Source organism: Anser anser (assembly GCF_964211835.1).
Source record: "Anser anser genome assembly, chromosome: Z".
NCBI lineage: Eukaryota > Metazoa > Chordata > Aves > Anseriformes > Anatidae > Anser > Anser anser.
The window spans coordinates 39,041,872-39,061,768 of NC_139723.1; the positions used below are offsets into that span (position 1 = coordinate 39,041,872).

At 41.8% G+C, this 19,897-nt stretch overlaps 1 protein-coding gene across 1 annotated transcript in view; it reads left to right on the plus strand.

Annotated features, from left to right (window-relative positions):
- LOC310889755 (tubulin polymerization-promoting protein family member 2-like) overlaps window positions 1-19,897 on the plus strand; it is a 99,546-nt gene that overhangs the window by 22,497 nt on the left and 57,152 nt on the right. Inside the window, exon 2 of the mRNA XM_083817718.1 lies at window positions 14,523-14,678. The gene's annotated coding sequence lies outside the window, so the exon portion shown is untranslated. The remainder of the gene's footprint in view (window positions 1-14,522; window positions 14,679-19,897) is intronic.

Here is a 19,897-nt window from a genome sequence, read left to right on the forward strand (position 1 = left end):
TCCTGTGTTTTATACAAGCAGCATCATCCAACCTTCTCATTGTTCATTTCTATCAATTCTTGTGGCAACATTTTGGCTGATGAATTAATCACTAAAATAGAGATAACGTGTTTTCTGTCTGATGCAGAGCAGATGTTTGCAGTCTCAAGATAAGGCAGTGCCACTGCCTAATTAGTGGATTAGCAGTATCTGAAGTCTGCAGAATTGCCATGAAACATTCAGGTACTGTTTTTAATTGTCTGTGGTAGTGTACTCAAATGGATGTTAGGCATGAGAATAAGACTTCATTCATCAGTAAGAAATCAGATTCACATCAGGAACTTCATTACCTGTCTAGCTTCAGATAAATTAAGCAATTTTCATGAATATACTTGCATGTGTAAAATTAGGTGTACACCTAGATTCGTTGCTGGATTGATGTTCAGAAGAACAGCTCTGCTGGTTTAGGCTGTAAATGGAATTAATATAACCAGAGACAAAAATACTGAGTCAGAGTCACATAGATACAACCATTTCCTCCAGCAAATGTTGACAATAAGGCACCTCCTTCGCTCAGTAAATGAAAATTGGCATGACATCTGGTGATAAAAAAGGTCACTGAACGTGTGGAACTCTGGATGGATAAGAAAATTTTCCTAATCATATACGTAAAAACTACAATTAAGAGCAAGTTTTCATATTTAATTCCCTTAAAGACATGTTTTTCCTTTGCATACAGTAGTGGACAGAATCTGCATGAGCATGATAGTTATTCTTACTACTGGCTGATTGTGTCGAATGGCCCCTTGCATGAGCGAGCAAGTAACTAAATTGCCTATGCCTTTGTATTAATCAGAACCTTCAATGTGGTGTGTGAGAAATGGGAACCTCTTCAGAATAAAATCACATGGCAGACTTTTTAACTTAAATTATTTCTTGTGCTCATCTGAAAAGTGATGCCTTAAATTTGATGGATGGATTTGATGGACTACTCAGGGGGTAAGGAATTGGCTGGATGGTTGCACTCGAAGAGTTGCAGTCAATAGCTCAATGTCCAGGTGGAGATCAGTGACAAGTGGTGTTCCTCAGGGGTCAGTTCTGGGACCTGTTTAACACCTTTGTTGGTGACATGGACGGTGGGATCAAGTGCACCCTCAGCAAGTTTGCTAATGACACTGAGATGTGTGGTGCACTCAACACGCTTGAGGGAAGGGATGCCATCCAGAGGGACCTGGACAGGCTGGATGGGTGGGCCTGTGTGAACCTCATGAGGTTCAACAAGGCCAAGTGCAAGGTTCTGCACCTGGGCCAGGGCAATCCCAAGCACAAATACAGGCTGGGTGGGAAATGGACTGAGAGCAGCCCTGAGGAGAAGGACTTGGGGGTGTTGATTGATGAGAAGCTCAACATAAGCCATCAATGTGTGCTTGCAGCCCAGAAAGCCCAGAAAGCCAACCATATCCTGGGCTGCATCAAAATAAGCGTGGCCAGCAGGGTGAGAGAGGTGATTCTCCCCCTCTACTCTTCTGAGACCTCACCTGGAGCACTGCGTTCAGCTCTGGGTCCATGAAGGTTGTGAACCTGTTTGAGCAGGTCCAGAGGAGGGCCGCAAGGATGATCAAAGGGCTGGAGCACCTCTCATATGAAGACAGGCTGAGAGATTAGGGGGGTTTTAGTACAGAAAAGACAAGGCTCCAGGGAGACCTTAGAGCAGCATTCCGGTATACCTAAAGGTGGCCAACAGGAAAGCCGGGGAGGAACTCTTTATCAAAAAATATAGTGATAGGACAAGGGGTAAAAGCTTTATACTAAAAATGGTAGATTTAGATTAGATATAAGGAAGACATTCTTTACTCAGAGAGTGGTTAGGCACTGGAACAGGTTGTCCAGAGAGGCTGTGGATGCCCCATCCCTAGAAGTGTTCAAGACCATGTTGGATGGGGGTTTGGGCAACCTGGTGTAGTGGAAGGTATTCTTGTCCATGGCAAGGGGATTGGAACTACATGGTCTTTAAGGTCCCTTCCAACCCAAACCATTCTGTGATTCTATGAAGTTTACTGATCCTCTAAAAGCTCTTGAAGCCTTCTATTTCCAGTCTCTAATGGACATTATCCTTCTGCCTATTTTTATGTCCACACTGCAGAGGTCTTTTACTTACATTGTCCTTTGAAGTCAGTAATACAAGTCAGCCACCTCAGTGTACCATATTGTAAGTGTATCATGAGGAAAAATGTCTCACTAAAAGGTGAAGGTCCAGTTGCATTAAAGGATGACTCTTTAACAGTACACTAGTTGCGTGCACCTCAGACACTATGGTAAGAGTCTAGAGAAACAGGATGAACTGAGCGTATAAGAAATTATATGGTTTATTCAGTGAAATATGCACTCTTTTTAAAGGTGGTTGAACCTTGACTTGAATTGAATGTTTCTCTTTCTGCTATTGTCAATTTACAGATTTTTTTTTACATTATTTAGAGCAACATGAAAGATTTTATTGCATACAAAAAGAAAAAAATAAGAAATTAACAGTCATAGATTAAAGGAAAGAATAAAATCTTCACAAGGCTCAAGTTAATAATTCTCTGTATCTCTGTTGCGTCTTCATCTGACTGCTTTAGCACCACTCACTAGAACCAAATTTATAGCAACTGAGTTTTAGAAATTTCACAAGACTTCAGCACAGGGCAAGCTAACTTTCTATAACCATGATAAAGTAGGAATAATTACAATTTAAGTGACCCTTATGACATGTTTCCAGCTGCCTGGAGTAGAAATCTGGGTCACTACTCCACTGAGCAATAATGTAAAACATCAGAACACTCCTGTATTCCAGATAAATTGCCCTGTTTCTACTGAAGTCAAAGGAGTGATGCTACTCGTGGTATCAGAATCTGGCCACAAGTTTTTTCTGAGCTTGTCTTAACTCTGTCAGTGACATGTTTTCTATGCATAAACTAGAAGGCTGCTTAAGCTTTACATTTTAATAGATTCTTTTCTTACTCCCTTTCCTTTGCCTCCTGTTCATTTTAATGGATTTCTCTTTAAGATTGTCTTCTATATGGCAGGAAGACTGACTCAATTTTGGGGGGGTATCTGTGAGACGAAGTTTATATTAAAGATGGTATATCCTTCATCTTAACTGAGTAGCCTCAGCAAGTCGCTAATGCTATTATTAGAAACGTATGGCCAACAAGTTAGCTCAGCAGCAAAACAGATAGCGTGGGTATCAGCCCATTTCTAGAGTTAACTCAATAAAGCTGCTTCTGAAAAATTCAGATGTCAGTAAAGGATTTGCTATCAGAAGGAACCAAGAAGAAGAGCATTGCTTTACCTCAAGCATATTCTTTGGATGGATTTTTGGCACTAAATTAGCTTGGGATGTAGAAGACATCCCATGCCAAGCTCCTGCAAGGGTTTCAGATTACATTAACAACATATCAGGAAACAAGTACTCAACATTACCAGCCTTGGTCTGGGTCACAGGAACAGACTTGAATTAACGTGTATGAAAAATCCTTTTTGCAATTACATAGGAGTGGGGGAAAAAAAAAAAAAAAAAGCATCTTCAGCAACCTATCATTGGAAACTTTTTCTTGAACCATTTTTTATTTGTGAGCCAAATACTGCAGTAATTAAGCTGCAAAATTAAGGGAATGTGCTTCGCTTTTAGTGGAAATTAACATTGGTTTTCTCCAGGCATTCAATCACTTAACTCAGTTGTCTTTTTATATTATTCAAATGTGATACACATTAGTCAAACATAAGTGGTTGAAGAATCATGTTGCAGAATGCCTCTTGAGAGAGAAGTGTGTTATAAACATTTTTACTAATGGAATATTTATGTTAATGTAAATTAACTCCATAAGGGTGGCAAATCCTTTGAAAGGTGAACATGAAGTTCCTGCTGCACAGTGGATGCTTTTATTATTTCATTACTTTTACAGCAGAAAGAGTGATGTACAGGCTTCTGTTGTAGCCAACAAAGATTTTTTAAATGCAGTTTGGTGACCTTCAAGAATCAAGTCCAGGCATACAGCGAAAATATAATGCAGATGTGTGATGCTGAAGACACAAGGGCATTTTTCAGAAATAATTGTAAGAACTGTGGTCTGAAAAAAAGTGCAAAGTGAACTGTATCTCCGTGAGAGTAGAACAAAATGAAGAGCTATCTATGGTTGGCAGGCAGTAAATTTAATTGGGTTGGTAGAGATAACATTAGGTGATCAATTGCCAAGAATATTAGCAATTGTGTCCTAAAAAATGGCAAGAAAGACTGCAGTTATAGTCATCTCTATTTCCTTAAATCCAAGCTATGGGCATTTGCTTAGAGGCATGAGGTTTGACAAATGTTTGAAGGACGCAGGGGATTGGTAGCAGAGCTTGTCTGGAAGGTGTTTTCTTTGGTTATAGCTGAACTCAAGACCCAGGTGGTTTCCAGAGAGCAGTCTAATTCAGGCTTCCCCACTGGAAGCAACTGCTTTGTAATCACCTAGAGATAACCTGTCTGGAAACCATGAACTTCTAAATTTATTAAATATATAGATATTGTATCCACCTGAATCGTGAGTAAGAAGTAATTGAATAAGAAGTTTCTCATGGGCATGACAGGGATGGCAAAATGGAGGAGACAGTGGTGCCATCCTTTGGAAGACAATGCAGCAGCCAGCAGAGCTGTGCTTGTGTACTATCTCCAGCTCTCACAGGTTTTTCTTGTGTGTGAGGGGAAACAGAAGCCCTGGAGGTTAGGGAAGGGCAAAGTCCAGTGAAGTCATGCCCAAGGTGTTTAAGCAGGCAGGGCTTTACCAGCTACCTATTTTGATGCTCCCCCCCCCCCCCCAAGAACAGACTGCTGCTTCCTATCTTCAGGGGCTTTGTTTGCTTGTTTGTTTTTGCAGCATGTAAATTTGTTATCAAAATGATTTATATTGCACAAAGCACTCTTTCAACTGCATTTTATTAATTCAGAAACAGCAATGATAAGATCTAGTTCTTCGCAAAGAATTTGGTATGCCACATCTCCCAGATGGGATCAGATTACAAAGAGAGTTCAGCTCCCAGTTAGGCTCTTCAGTGAAGTGGTTAGATTTTTGACAGCACTCAGCATCCAGTGGATCTGGTGTTCATTTTCAGGAATGGGAGCTGGTGAGCACTTCTGAAAATGTAACCTTTTGTACTTAAATATTTGTGTATCTTCTCCCAAGCCCATTTTCTGTGAAGTTATGTGGTGTTTTTCATTGTTATTTTCTGAATTTATTTCATTGTTAAATAAAACAAAACTAAATAGTTCTGCAAGACTTCAATTGCATTGCTGTGCAGTGGGATTTTCATAGTTTTGTGATTTTCATGATATTTAAAATCCAAGTGTTCATAAATATGTGCATGAGTGAAACCACAAATGCCATGATGAGTTATTCAGTAGTGATAACTCCAAACACTCCAAGCAGAAATACTAAATTTAAAAAATAAGTTGTTATTTGTATAGCCAATTAACATGAATGTCTATTGAATCACAGTAAATCCACAAACACATGCTGAACGTTTTCCTTTTTTTTTTTTTTTTTAATGTAAATCCAATTGCCTTAATGCCTTGTTTCTTCGATAAATAAGAGTTTTACATATTTACAAGGGAAGATCGACCAATGTCATCTACCTGGACTTCTGCAAGGCTTTTGACCTGGTCCCACATGACATCCTAGTCTTCAAATTGGAGAGGTATGGATTTGATGGCTGGACCATTCAGTGGATAAGGAGTTGGCTTGAAGGTCACACCTAGAGAGTGGTGGTCAATGGCTCTATGTCCGCCTGGAGGCTGGTGGAAAGTGACCTCCTTCAGGGGTCTGTCCTGAGACTGGTACTGTTTAATATCTTTATCAGTGACATGGACAGTGGGATCGAGTGCACCCTCAGCAAATTTGCAGATGACACCAAGCTGAGTGGTGCATTTGATACAATAGAAGGAAGGGATGCCATCCAAAGAGACCTGGACAAGCTTGAGAAGTGGGCCCACATGTACCTCATGAGGTTCAACAAGTCCAAGTGCAGGGTGCTGTACCCGGGTTGGGGCAGTCCCAGATAAGAGTACAGACTGGGAGTACAGACTCATTGAGAGCAGCCCTGCAGAGAAGGATTTCTGGTGGATGGTTTCTGGTTCTGGTGGATGAAAAGCTCGACATGAGTTGACAGTGTGTGCTTGCAGCCCAGAAGACCAATTGTGTCCTGGGCTGCATCAACAGAGCAGGTCAAGGGAGGTGATTGTCCCACTCTGCTCCACCCTTGTGAGGCCCCACCTGGAGTACTGCATCCACGTCTGGGGTCCCCCAGCACAAGAAGGATGTGGGGCTGTTGGAGTGAGTCCAGAGGAGGGCCACAAAGATGATCAGAGGGCTGGAGCATGTCTCCTGCTTAGAAAGGCTGGGAGAGCTGGGGATGTTCAGCCTACAGAAGAGAAGGCTCTGGGGTGACCTCATTGCAATCTTTCAGTACTTGAAGGGGGCTTATAAAAAGATGGAGAGCGACCCTTTGCTCAATCAGGTAATGAGAGGACGAGGGAGAATAGTTTTAAACTAAAAGAGAGGAGATTTATCTTAGGGATTAGGAGGAAATTCTTCTCTCAGAGGGCAGTGAGGCACTGGAACAGGTTGCCCAGAGAGGCTGTGGATGCCCCATACCTGGAGGTGTTCAAGGCCAGGTTAGATGATGCCCTGAGCAACCTGATCTAGTGGGAGGTGTCTTTGCCTATGGCAGGGGAGTGGAGTTAGATGATCTTTAAGGTCCCTTCTAACCCGAGCCATTCTATGATTCATTCTGTGATTCTATGTATTACATCTGTCCAAGAACTAAAGATTACTTACTTCTGGTGGAAATTAGTACGGTGGCCTAATACACCTTAAATATTCCTCTCTGCCTGATCATTCTGTAATTGTAATTTTATCTCCTGAAAGATGCTTCCATTTCACAGACTGGTTCAAATTGGAAGGGAGTTCTGGAGGTCACCTGGTCCCACCCCTGCTCAAGCAGGAACACACAGAGCAGGTTGCCCAGGACTGTGTCCAGGCAGCTTTAGAAGATCTCCAAGGAGGGAGACTCCACAGCCTCTCTGGACAACCTGTGTCAGTGCTTGTTTAACCAAACAGTACAGAAGCACTGCCTGATCTTCAGAGGGAACCTCCTGTGTTCCATTTTTCTGTCCACTGCCTCTTGTCTTGGCACTGGGCACCACTGAAGAGAGCCTGGAAAAGTGTCCTTAAGGCATCCTCCCTGCAGGTATTTGTAGACATAAATGAAATCTTGAAGGTGTTTTCCAACCTCAATGATTTTGTGATTCTGTGATTCTGTGATCTCCCCTGAGCCTTCTCTTCTCCAGGCTGAACATCCCTGGCTCTCTCAGCCTTTCCTCATAGGAGAGGGGCTCCAGGCCCCTCATCATCTTGGTGGCCCTACACTGGAATGTCTCCAGTATGGCCACGTCTTTCTTTTCAGGTGCAGTGGAAGTTGTTATGTTCTAGCTCCTGACGCATACCAGTGAATACAAAAAATGAACTTCATATAGCCAGACTGGTATACTGATGATGCCAAATAAGTCCAAGACACTTCTAAATCATTGTCACTAGTGTCACATGCAACCTTTTTTCCTTTCCATGAACACCTCGCTTACCAAGTTGCCTCTATAACTGTCTTTTCCCACATCTCAGTGTTCACCCTGGCAGCTCTGTTTCCAGTCTCTACAGTGCATACCAAGCCTTCCCACTGACCCTGGGCATCTCTCCCAGCTTCCCCCTACAAGTGTATGCCATTTGTGTACTTCTCATTCCAGTGCTTTCTCTACTGTGCCAGAGAGACACTCATCTTTGCATTAAATGACCTCAGCAAGAAAAGTCACCTTTAGTCACAAATCGTTTTGCTCCACTCTCCTTTCTCTAAGCAGCTGTCTGACTGTGATTATGGTACCTTTGTCCTCCCTCTGTTCATCGAGTCAAATTCTGCACGTTGGATGTTTTTCTGGGCAAGCAGCAACTCTTGCTTGCCCCTGTTGCATGTCTGGCACACAATGGAGTGGCAGGCATTCACTGTAGTAAGAGTTTTATTTTGATATAGGTAGTGATTAATAGTTACTGCAGTTCATGAACTGTTACTGGCCTGTGTGAAATGTCTTAGTGGCCTCTCTTTTGTTCTTAAAAATCACGTATACAGCTACCTAGGCAATAACCATGGTTAATGTGCATGTCAAAACGAAGGCAAGCAATGAGCTGTGACTTCTGCTTTTCACTAAATCCTCTTTAAGTGTTACCTCATCTTCCCATGCCACCCCCACGCCCTTCATCTGTTCATGTGCTCATTGCCTCCTTGGCCTGACACTGAGCTCAGTAGGTCAGGGACTTCTTATGCTGGTGCTTATTTCAACACTACGTAGCACAGTGGTCTCTATCTTGCCTCCTCCCAGAGTTCCTAAATGCTAGGTTAATGCCTTGCTATTTAGCAGATAATAACAAAAGTAGCGTAAGATGGAGAGGCATGGGGGCATTACGCTGAACTTTGTGCCTCAGAAATGGTCTCCGGTGGGATGGATGAAACAGGGCGGTTGGGAGGCGTGAATTCTATGCCCCCCCCCCACCTCATTTGCGCTCTGCCTGCTTGGCAGCCATTTGAAGGGTTTCATTCCTCAGGACAGGCTGTCTGGCCCCTTCCACAAGCACTCAGATCAGTTTCAGCACATGAAAAAAGGAAAGGTCTGGTTGCAGGGAGCCGGGGGAGAGGCAGCACTGCATAGCTTCAGCAGAAAGCTAACCTTTCCTTCCACTGCTCTTCTGTTCTTCCCCCCTCCTCCCTCCGAACCCTGCAGAGAGAGATTAGCGATCAAACTGTAAATCCCCCAAGTACAGAAAGTAGTAAACCTCCCATCCCCTCCCCAAGAGGACGTGTATGCTGACAACAGCCTCATTCAAGCTGACACCTGTTTCACTTTAAAACAGGCTCCTATAAATAGAGTGAATGTAACCCTAGGTGGCATTGCAAAATATTATGGAAAATGCGGCTTACAACCCTGTGACGAAGGGGGAGTAGAGAGAGTGGGGGTGGGCAAAAAGACACTATCTACCATAAAAACCTGGCAGCTTCATGCAAGGGCTGTTGTTTTTAATTTAAATGCTCATTTCTTATTCTATTTTCAGATCCTCTCTGGGATTTTAGGAATGTTGAGACGTGCTGGTTATAAAGCCCGAAGTACAAAATGGTCACGGATGGCTGGAATGAGGCATGTTCTAATGGAAACAAATCACTTGTCACTAAGCAGCCTTCAAACTTTTGAACAAAAGCTCAGAAGGGTCAGGGAAAAGACATGTTTGTTGACTTAAAATGGCTGGATGCAGGTTGTCAGAAATGCATAGGCTTCAATATTGCTGGGGTAACCCTTCAGTTCTAGGGGTTTTAAACAAGGTTAACCACTTTGATGGCAACCATGAGTAGAACGAGCAATTTACACTAACAGAAAGCTAATACGTGTATAAACTAAAGTGTGCTTACTACTGAAATGTAAAGTGCATATACCACTGCAAAACAGCTTCAGCAGGGAACTCGGTTGTGGGAACCACATTCAGTTGTACAGACATGAATGGTCATGAGGAAGACTACCCTATGCCTACTGAATTTTAGAAGGGTCACCAATGTTACTGTAACATAAAATGTGGGATGTATGTGGGATTAATCAGTGTTTCAGTTAGATAGCTAAAATAGTGTAGTTTGGCTTTATGACAATTTGAGGGTAAATCCAAATGCCAATTAATCTGTTAAATCAACTTTCTGTGTTCTCAGTGCTAAGTGAAATTATGCAAGGTTATCATTAAGATATTTTATTTGCTTCCAAGACCCGTGATCAGGTTCAGGACCCCTCAACCAACTATAAATAAAAGACCAGCCCTCATTTTTCCTACGTAACACTTAGTGTTTCTGTGCTAAATGAATCACATCGCTCTGTAATAATTTGTAAACTGTGGATGAATTATAGTCTTTGCAGAACATCATTTTGAATCTCCTAATTGTACTGTAGCTTGGCTTTGTAAGAAAATGAGGCTTATGCAATCTTTCTTTGTCATCAGTCTGTCTGCTAGTCCCCCTCACTAGTAGCTTCTGAGCTCGTTCAGTCCTCAGCTGGATTTGAAGAGGGATTACAGATAATTATGTTTTGACTAGATTTATGAAAACTGCTTTCTGTCTAGAGGAAGAGATGCAAAGGTAGTGCCTCCACTGAGAGAAGGCAGGCAAAGCATAGGTGTTATGGCCAGCACAGAGCTCCCTAGCACAGTAGACATCGTGTTGTGCATACAGAGCATGTACCAGGGACACAGTGGGGACTGAGGAGACGGGTTAGGGCTGCAGTGACTGGGGAAATAAAGCTGATGGGACAAAGACTTGGCCTCCATGAGCAGCCAGTTTCATTTTAACATTCCTGGAGTAATTTCTTTTTCATACTGGAAACAGCAGCAGAACTAAAGGGGATGACTCTGTGCGGTTAAATGGTACATGTAAGCTTCAAAGCATCAGGCAGGCATTTGGTGTTTCTGAGGTTTACTCCACTAAGGAAACATTATTCTACTTTCAAAGGGAAGAAACTGAGACCTTCTCTGCACAGAGACTTAACTTGCTCAAAGGCACTGGATGACTCAGCAGCAACCAGGTACAGCACACAGACACATTTAGGTGGCTTCTTTCTGTGTCACTGCACCTGCCACGTGTCCAAGCCAGCCCACATATACTGCCTCCTCCAGGACCTGGAGCACAGACAGCAGTGTGCCCCGCTCCTGCCTTTCAGGTGGCTCGGTGGGGCCTTTAGCCTGCTTCTGCTACTGCTGCGAGGGGAGATTGCTGCCTGTTCAAGCCCAGCAATTTCCTGACGTCCACAAAGGTTGTTGCGTGTGTTGCCATGACAAGGAAACAGCTTCCAAAAGCCACTGGTTATTTTGCTTCTCTGCCAGAAACGGGAGGATGTTTCTGCAGGAGGACTGCGAAGCAGGCTGTGGAGAGCTGCGGGGGGTGCAGGCAGAAGTGCTCCCAAGTTAGCTTGTGTGGAGTTAATGTGGGTTTCTCCACAGTCTCCTGTACAAGCTAATAGTCATTGCTGTTTCACACCGCTCTTCTTAGTTTGTCCATCACCCGAAGGCCACTTGGAAACTACGGGGAGTTGTACTCTAGGAAGGCACTCCATTTCTTCTCTTTAGGTGCTACACCGACTGCGAGGAAGCCTGTCGGTGGTTGGGCTTCTCAGTGTCGGTGGGGGTAGGTTACAAGCACCTTGTATTTGAGTTAGGAGCAGCATCACCCTCCTCACTGCTTTGGTCACAGTGCACCACCCAAGTGCTGTGCTGAGGCCAGAAGCTCCATTGCAGACTAAGCTGGGTGCTGGGGAGAGGAGCAAGAATTGCTCCTGACACCACAGCTAGTTTGTACATGGGAGTGCAGCAGCACTGGGAGTGTGTTACAGGGTGTAGGGGGGGGGCAAAGCTTACTACTGCAAATTCCTGCTGCCTCTGCCAGTAAGACAAGCTGATTTTTCTTTGCCCAAATGAGCATCAGATGGGAAAGAACACTTTTAGAAAACTTAAGCCATGATAGTACATTTATTTCTGGGACAGAATTATGCCTGGTGCTCATGTGACTTGAATGTAATATGCTTGCGCACACATACAGAGTTTTTGATTTTTATCACATGGCTGCCAAAAATAACATTGAAACATATAAGTTAAGCATGCCATTATAACACAATGGCACTTCATTACTGTTCAGAGCCGGTCAGGTTTCCTTCTGAATATATCACCACTAGGCAATAATGGAGGAGTGCAGAGGGCAAGAAAAAGGAACAGTGCAACCTCATGGCATTTTATCCTAAATGTCAGGCATGGTCAGCATCCTCTTGTGAGTTCCCCGGTGTATGGTTTTAGCATGTTTGGTAATTGTCTTTCACAGTGTTAAATTTAATATAAATATGGTAATATCAAATTGGATGCTTGTGGAGATTTTTTTTTTTTCAAATTACAGCAGTTGGTCTTATGAATAATTTCTCTCTAATCAGCTGAGTCTCTCTTTCCTCTGTAACTCTTCTTCTAATCTTATTTTCATAACTTGCTACTTCTCTGACTTTCAATTAACACTTCATCTATGTTCTTTACTTAGACACAGTAGGTGTAGCCTTTCGAAATTCTTCCCTAATGTGATTTTAGTGCTGTCACTTCAGTTAGGGGCACGGTAAAGACTAACCTCTGCTCCTGTAGCTCTGTTGCTATGTTGCCTAATGACTTTTTAGAAGTTCTGGATTAATGCAGGTCAGTTGATAATTTGGGGTCACATGGCAATATGATGCCTGGAAAAAATCCATTTGTAATCTGAAAGCTCTTATGGGAGTGTTGCATAACTTGAGAAAGATAATAGCTCATTAGATTGAAGTCTGCACAGTGAGGATGGGTAAACAAAACCTGATTAGTATCACTGAAAAAAGGCTATCTTTTTTTTAAGTACTCTTCTCATATACGGCATCATAGTAGCTCCAGGTAATGGTAGACATTTCAAACAAACCATTGGGAGTCCTGTTTCTGAAATCCCGTTGCTTACCGAGACTCATCTTACATGTTGACATGGCACACCCTCTGCTCTCAGTTTCCTTGCTAAGAGTGCCAGGTGTAGCTCGGACATCGAGCCAGCAAACTCTAGTTGTGCTGTCCACTCCATCCTGTCCTGTCCTAACCTGCATGCCAACAGTGGCAGTCAGCAGTGAAACAGAATGAGCAGAAAGAGCAAATCCTATGTTTTTCTTAGCAAGTAGATTTTAGGAAGCTGATGGAGGAAAACAGAGCAGCTAATATCACTAAATTGTGAGTCCTCTGGCTGTCTAGAATATAAAGTTTTTCAACCCTGGTGACAAGATTGTTTTTTTCCTTGCTTATTATATAATGAGAATTCAAGATGAGAACATGATAGCAATAGCACAGCAGTTATCAGGGAGTGTCCTACAGCACTGAGTAGTTGGCGTGGTAGAGAGAGTTGTTATGAAATTGTTTTTAAAAATAATTTTGGAATGCTGCCCTTCTTTCTACTTATTTTGAGGTTCATATGCAATGTGTTGAATGTCTACATCCTGAATTAGGCTGCCAGTAGATCCTCCCAGCTGGTCCATCCAGTAACTGTTGACTAGCAAGATCATGTTTCCGTGCTAAAATTTTAAAAATAATTTAATGATAGCTATGTTTAGTGACATCATTTTAGCACCCGTATGACTTCAATCTCCCTTGTGGTTTGCCTGAGACTATACAACAGCTGCGTTGTGCCCATGTACACCTCATAAGTTCAGGCATAGTTGAATGTTTAGAAAGAGGGAATTATGCTGTCAAAGATCACTGCATCCTCCTCTGCTGTATAAGCTCTAGTTTCACTACAGAAATGCTTGAGCTTTATGTAGTCTTCATAAATCTTTAGGAAAAAAAAAAGTAGAGTTTCCTAATGGAAAGGCTGTAGAAAAAAAATAAAATATATATATATACATTTAGTAACATTATTTTTTTCAGGGTGAATGACAGCTAAATTTGGAAACAGATGAGTTCTTCTTAAAGTGGTTTATTACCATTATTATCACTTAAGTGATGAAGTACACTATTAATATGTTTATTCTGTTAATGAAGAATAGTGTTGTTGAAATAATAGTTAAAAGATATTGATCTTTCCATTAGGAAGCTTTTGCACGGAGAATCTCTATTGTTTAGGGACAATTATTTTTCAAAAGCCTGTGATCACTTGGCTTCCCTACCTAGCTGTTCTGCTATTTTTGTGCAGCTGTGGTTGGGTATCAGTTAGCATGTTAGCAATTCTGTTTATAGTAAGATAAGATGCACCATAGTTACTGGCCAAAGTTTGCTACATTGCTGACAATTCAGGATAAGTTGGCTAGTATCATTGATTCACACAGAGCTGTGAATAGAATTTGTTTGCCTTTTTCTATCAATTGGAGATTTCTTTTTGTCTTTTTAAGAATACAGTCTTTTCATTTTCACTGTGTAGTGAAATAGTATTTCTCACTGCCACCATCAGAACATTTTTCCACCACGTAGGAAAAGCTTTTACTGCAGTTAATGATGCAATCTCCTGATGTGGCTGGAAGGGCAATCTGTGAAAAATGAATATTGACTGTGAGGTCTCATATGTCTCTCTAACTGGCATGTAATAGAATGCCCCCCTGCCCTGCCTTATGTTTGTATTTCACAGGACAGCTAGTTAAGAGGATTCTGTCAAATTCGTACTTTCATCATACTTTCTTTAGCATGGCAGAGATTGGAGAGCTGCTTTTCTCCACTCCAGCTCCAGATTGAGTATAAAAGTGATATATTTTTGCTTTCTTGTAGCAAAGATGTGTGAGCATATTCTGCTAAGGGCCATGCATGGATTTAGCCGTCCATGGTGTCTGTCCTTCCGAAGTCCAGGCTGCAGGCTGATCCTGTAGGTAAACCTGGTTGTGCTGTCAGTTTCACCCAAGAGAGGGTAATTTTTTAATCTCATTTTCATGACAGGAAAACTTCAAAACCCATCCTGAGGTCTCCCATTGCATGTGATGAGGCTGAGTGGTTAACGAAGAGAAGGGGTGAAAATGTGACCTGTGTTAATCAATAATTTGATCCTCAGAACCATGGTCCGTGTCCTCTGATGGAAGAGCAGTCACTCAGCTGGTAAGAAGGGTGTGTGGGCTGTCACCACAGTTATTTTACAGTAGGGTTGGCAGTTGGCTACTATTCAGTCTGGTTATAAAATTCATTCTGGCTAATATAAAAATCCATTTAAAAAATATAAAAAAACAGCTAAATAAAACAGACTGACACAGCTTGTCAGACACAGTATTATGTCAGGAAGCCAAAAGATGCTTTTGCTCTGAGTTTTCTCACTGTCTTGTTTTGTAACAGTAGGCAAATGGCTCCTGCCTCCGCTCAAAAAATAAAAATTAAAAAAAAAAAAATCCATTGTCAGTCCTGTACATTTGTACAGACAAATTACTTTGGCAAGAGTCTATATTTCAGGATGTGCCTATATGGTATCCAACAAGACCTTAGCTGAGACAGGAACCTCTAAGGTTGTGTGAGCATCTGTGCTAGATGTCACTGGTACAGCACACACCAAACCAGTGTGGCTCTGAATGTTGATTTCCCTGCTCTCTTCTAGCCTGTGCCGTTTGGGAGGCAGATAGATAAAATCTAGTTTCATGGAAGAAATCATGAAAGATTTCTATCCAGAGAAGAGGGAGCTTGCAATGAGAGGGACAAAGTCTGGCACTGTTGCCTGAGTAAGAGGATAAAATACAGTAAACAGTCTGAGGTGTAGGACAGAATCTGATTTGGGAGCAAAGACACAATAATTAGCTGATGTAATGAGACAGCAGATCAGTGAAGTGGCTCAAGTAAGGGTCCAAATTTTTCATCTCTCCTCTTTGGCCGTGGCAGATCAAAGCAGCGCTGTCCAGGCTGAGTGATCATGCCAGGGCTGAGGGTTCGTACATGGAGCCTGTTCTCTCTGCCCAGATCATAGCTGATCTTGAAAACAAAAGTAATTTTGCTTCCTGCTTGAATTAAACACTCTGCTTTTATCCCAAGACCAATGGGAGAACATTACAAAGCAGATAATGAATCGTTTTTTCCTCTTTACTCGCTCACAACTATGAGGTAATTCAGCTGAAACAGGAGTTGGAAGACTACAAAGCTGATGTTAGTGAGGAGAAAATGAAGAGAAAGATTTGTGAGTCTAAGAAAAGAAGAAAGAAGGACTGGACAGCTTGATCAATCTCTTGTGACAATTTAAAGAAGGGTCATAAGAAGAGTTCAGAAAATATTTTAATAACATTAACATTTTATTTTACTTCATAGCTTCCTTGTTCTGTTCTTGGCCCTCCATTAAAAGTAAAACATTGGGAACTGACAGAGTCCAGAAAGCAGCAATGGAAATCATTAGAGGGATACTGTCATTTGCTTCAGTGGGAAAGTGCTTATGGCTGACTGATAGAAAGTGCTGTGAAAGAGCCAGTTAGCATTATGGATGAAAGTGTCTTTGTATAAATAGAGATTAACAAGATTAAGATTATTCATTTGCCAGATGATATAAAAGCTAAAATATGTCATATAACAGATGGTATTGTACAGAGGTGAAGACTTAGTTACATTTATTAATCTTCTCTCCAATACAATCATTTAAGTACATACCGTGAAATTTAAAGGCAACATTTCCAAATGTGTGTGGGGTGTGTGTGGGGGATACTTCTAATGCACCGCATAATAATGATATAGGACATCACAGTTAGCATAAAGCACTTCACAAAAAAATACTGGACACGTGTCCAAACAAACTGAAGTAGACACTTGAGTTCCATAAACCAAATGGCCACTGCAGACATTTACCTGCGTTTGTCAGTTGTGTTTCCCTGAGGGCTGATGGTAAATGGGTGATTTCATGCAATATGAAATATCAGGTGCTTAAGTTATTCCACTTATTCACCTGATTTGCCTGTGCAACTGTAGCTACCTTGACAGCTGGCTGCAATTCTAGGTAGAGAATCCTCAGAGCAGTAACTCTTAAAAAAGTGGCAGTGTGCTTAAAAATGAGTAAACGTGGAGACAGAGCTTCTGTAGCTGCGCTGGCCAACTCAGCATAGTTTCATAATTTTCGCTGATCACCTCCTGTCTTCTTCCATCATATCCGAAGACAGGTCATTTCATGAAATAGGATTCCAGGGATTGTGCACATATCAAAAAGCAAAATGAACCCATTTCAGATTGGTTTTGCTGTTTCAGAAGGCATGGTCACGTACACAGTCTCAAAAGAAGGTGGGAATGAAGCTAACGTAGAATTAACCACACTGAATAACTTGCACATTTTCAATGAAGTCTTTCAAGTATTCTCTGCTTTTCAAAAGTGAGCAAGGGCCAAAAACAGCCACATCAGTTGTACTTGCTATAATGAACTCCTGCTTCTCTGCAGCTCTGAATCAAAGCCACTATCCTACACATACCACATCATAAGAAACCACTAACCCTAACCATGAGACCAGCACATTCTTGTCTCTACAATATGTTCGCTACACTCACATTAATAAATGAATATAGTGTTACAATGGCTATGCTATTAAGCAACACCTGTTCAATACAATGGAAACAAGGCACTCCATGATTAAATATATTATCTTCTTGACAAAGAACTGCACAACTGTTTGGCTAGAGTTGTGAAGCAAATGGTGTATTTACATATGAAAAGGAATTTGTGTACATTTGATGAATGACAGAATAATTGCTATATATGGCAAAGAAAGGGGACGTAAAATATTTCGTATACTCATTACTGCTATTGCAAATAAATGGGAAAGGCCTTGATATAGCTATGAAGGTCCCTTTCTTGACCACTGCAGCTAGGAAGAGTGTATACAGGCTGCTGGCAGCATATCAAGACTAAGTTTTAATCCTGGAAATCTTAGCTGCGAAGGGTCTAGTACAACATGTTCAAATCATCCCCTGGGAGTACATGCTTTTGTCCACTTGAGTTTCAAGAGTCTCAAATGGATGTCTTCCACCATTTTACATGGATATCTGGTCCAGATTTTAATAACTTTCTGACAGTGATAATTTTCTCCCTTGTATTCAGCCAACACTTCTATTCTCTTGGCTTCATTCACAATCATCTCACTATACCTTTCTAAACCCCTCAGAGTTATGGGTCTCATCACTAGCTGGGCAATTCCAGCCCAAGACTCCATGGATGCAGTGGGGAGAAAGTGAAATGTGTGGGGGACACACAGAGGTGGGTTCTATACCTACTGCAACAAGTCACAGGATGGAAAAGAAGATAGGCTCAAAGGGCTGTAGACAGAAAATTAGGTAAAGGCAATGGACAATGGTAGTTTTCTACTTCAGTTACCTCTGCTACACACATGTGAACACACATACACAGACCTTGAAGGAGAGACTTTTCATGGTAAATTTCCTTTAAAATTGTTTCTCTCAGCACTTATCTGGAGCTGAAAGCCAGACCCAAAAGTAGACGGGCAGTCTTCTCAGCAGTTCAAATCTTATTGCCCTGGTAGGAGGAGATCACAGATGTGATGCGATACAGTTGCTGAAAGGGTGGAAAACAGCAGGTGAAGAGAAGGATCCTGGATGGGTGGGGAAGCGCAGTAGGTTCTTGACTTAGGAATATCCATGATGAGAGGTGTTGATCGGATTTGCAGAAATTTAAACCTTCACAGCTGAAACTGATGGCAGTGAGAACCATATTCAGCAAATACAGGGTGCTATCAAGTACTGAGAATTGTAGTTGGCATCTCAAACTGGCCCCCAAATTAGCTCATGCTGAACACAGATTTTACTTTATTTTCTCTGAAACTTGCTTTCCTCTGCATCTAAACATTAAAACAATGATGTTTTACTGTTGGTAATTTTTTCATCTTTATTTAAAGAAAAAAAGCAAACAGAAAACAATGGAAAAATATTATGATGTAAAAGCCAGACAATAAGAAAACTCTTGCTTGCTGGGCTTGAAAGGCGTGCAGTAAATGACACCTGAAGTCACAAGCTGAAGGAGTAGAATAAACAAATATACGGCCATCCACTGGAAGAAGGCAAAGTTGCATACCAACATAGGGGTATGAAACTGTGTAACAAAACATGGTCACATGAACTGAGCTTGGGGGGCTCAGTGAAGAGGCAGTGGAAAACCTAATACTGCTTCTTAATTTGCTCATGTTCAAGGGCTTGATCTTGGGAGTCTTATTATTCTTTTCACAGTTTTTTTTTTTTTTTCTTCACAGTGGAGTTTATGGGTATAGAAAACAACTATGTCTCTTTCTGAAACACAGCTGGTACTGTTGATTCCTCAGCATTCGTGACCACAAACCAAACCTCATACTGTCAGCCTACGTTAATCTTCCCTATGGCCTGCTTAGATTAGTGACCTATCAAAGTATGGCATTATATTATTCTTCTATAAACACTTCTTCTCCTGTAGAAGATTTTTATAGCTGTACAGTGTACTGTGAACTGTGTATATAACATGATCCTCTCAGTTCAAAAGCATAAAATCATAAAACACAGAATGGCTTGGTTTGAAAGGGACCTTAAAGATCACCTGGTTCCAACCCCCTGCCATGGGCAGGGACACCTCCCACCAGACCAGGTTGCCCAAAGCCCCATCCAGCCTGGCCTTGAACACCTCCAGGGATGGGGCATCCACAGCTTCTCTGGGCAGCCTGTGCCAGTGCCTCACCACCCTCTATGGGAAGATTTTCCTCCTAACCTCTAATCTAAATCTCCCCTACTTCAGTTTAAAACCTTTCTCCATTGTCCTATCATTATCTGACTGAACAAAAAGTTACTCTCCATTTTTTTCTGTAAGGCCCCTTTAGGTTTTGAAAAGCTGCAATGAGGTCTCCCTGGAACCTTCTCTTCAGGCTAAACAGCCCCAGCTCTCAGCCCTTTTTCATAGAAAAGGTGCTCCAGCCCTCTGTTCACCTTCAACATAAGCAAGGAACAGGGATTACCTGATAACGATTTTTGGGCTAGCTAGCAGGGATCTCTCTAATGAGATCTTGCACAGCATTTTTTCACATTCATTGCCAAATGCTCAACCTTTACATGGAAGTAGGACACGTTGCCGATCCAAGAAGACACAGATAGCATGATGAAACTCTTCTGATATAGACAAGGAGGCCTAAAAGAAGCAGGTCCTCTCATTTACGACAAGTAACCACAATTTTCCTCTTCTTACAGACTCTTGTCGTCAGTAGGTTTGTGCATTTTGCATTTTGGAACATAATGCATAGCAACCACATGTGGGCGAGTGAGATGATCTACAACTACTAGTGCTTTCATACCTGGTGAATAGGACTGGAGCTCATAAAAATGTTCTTTGATTTGTT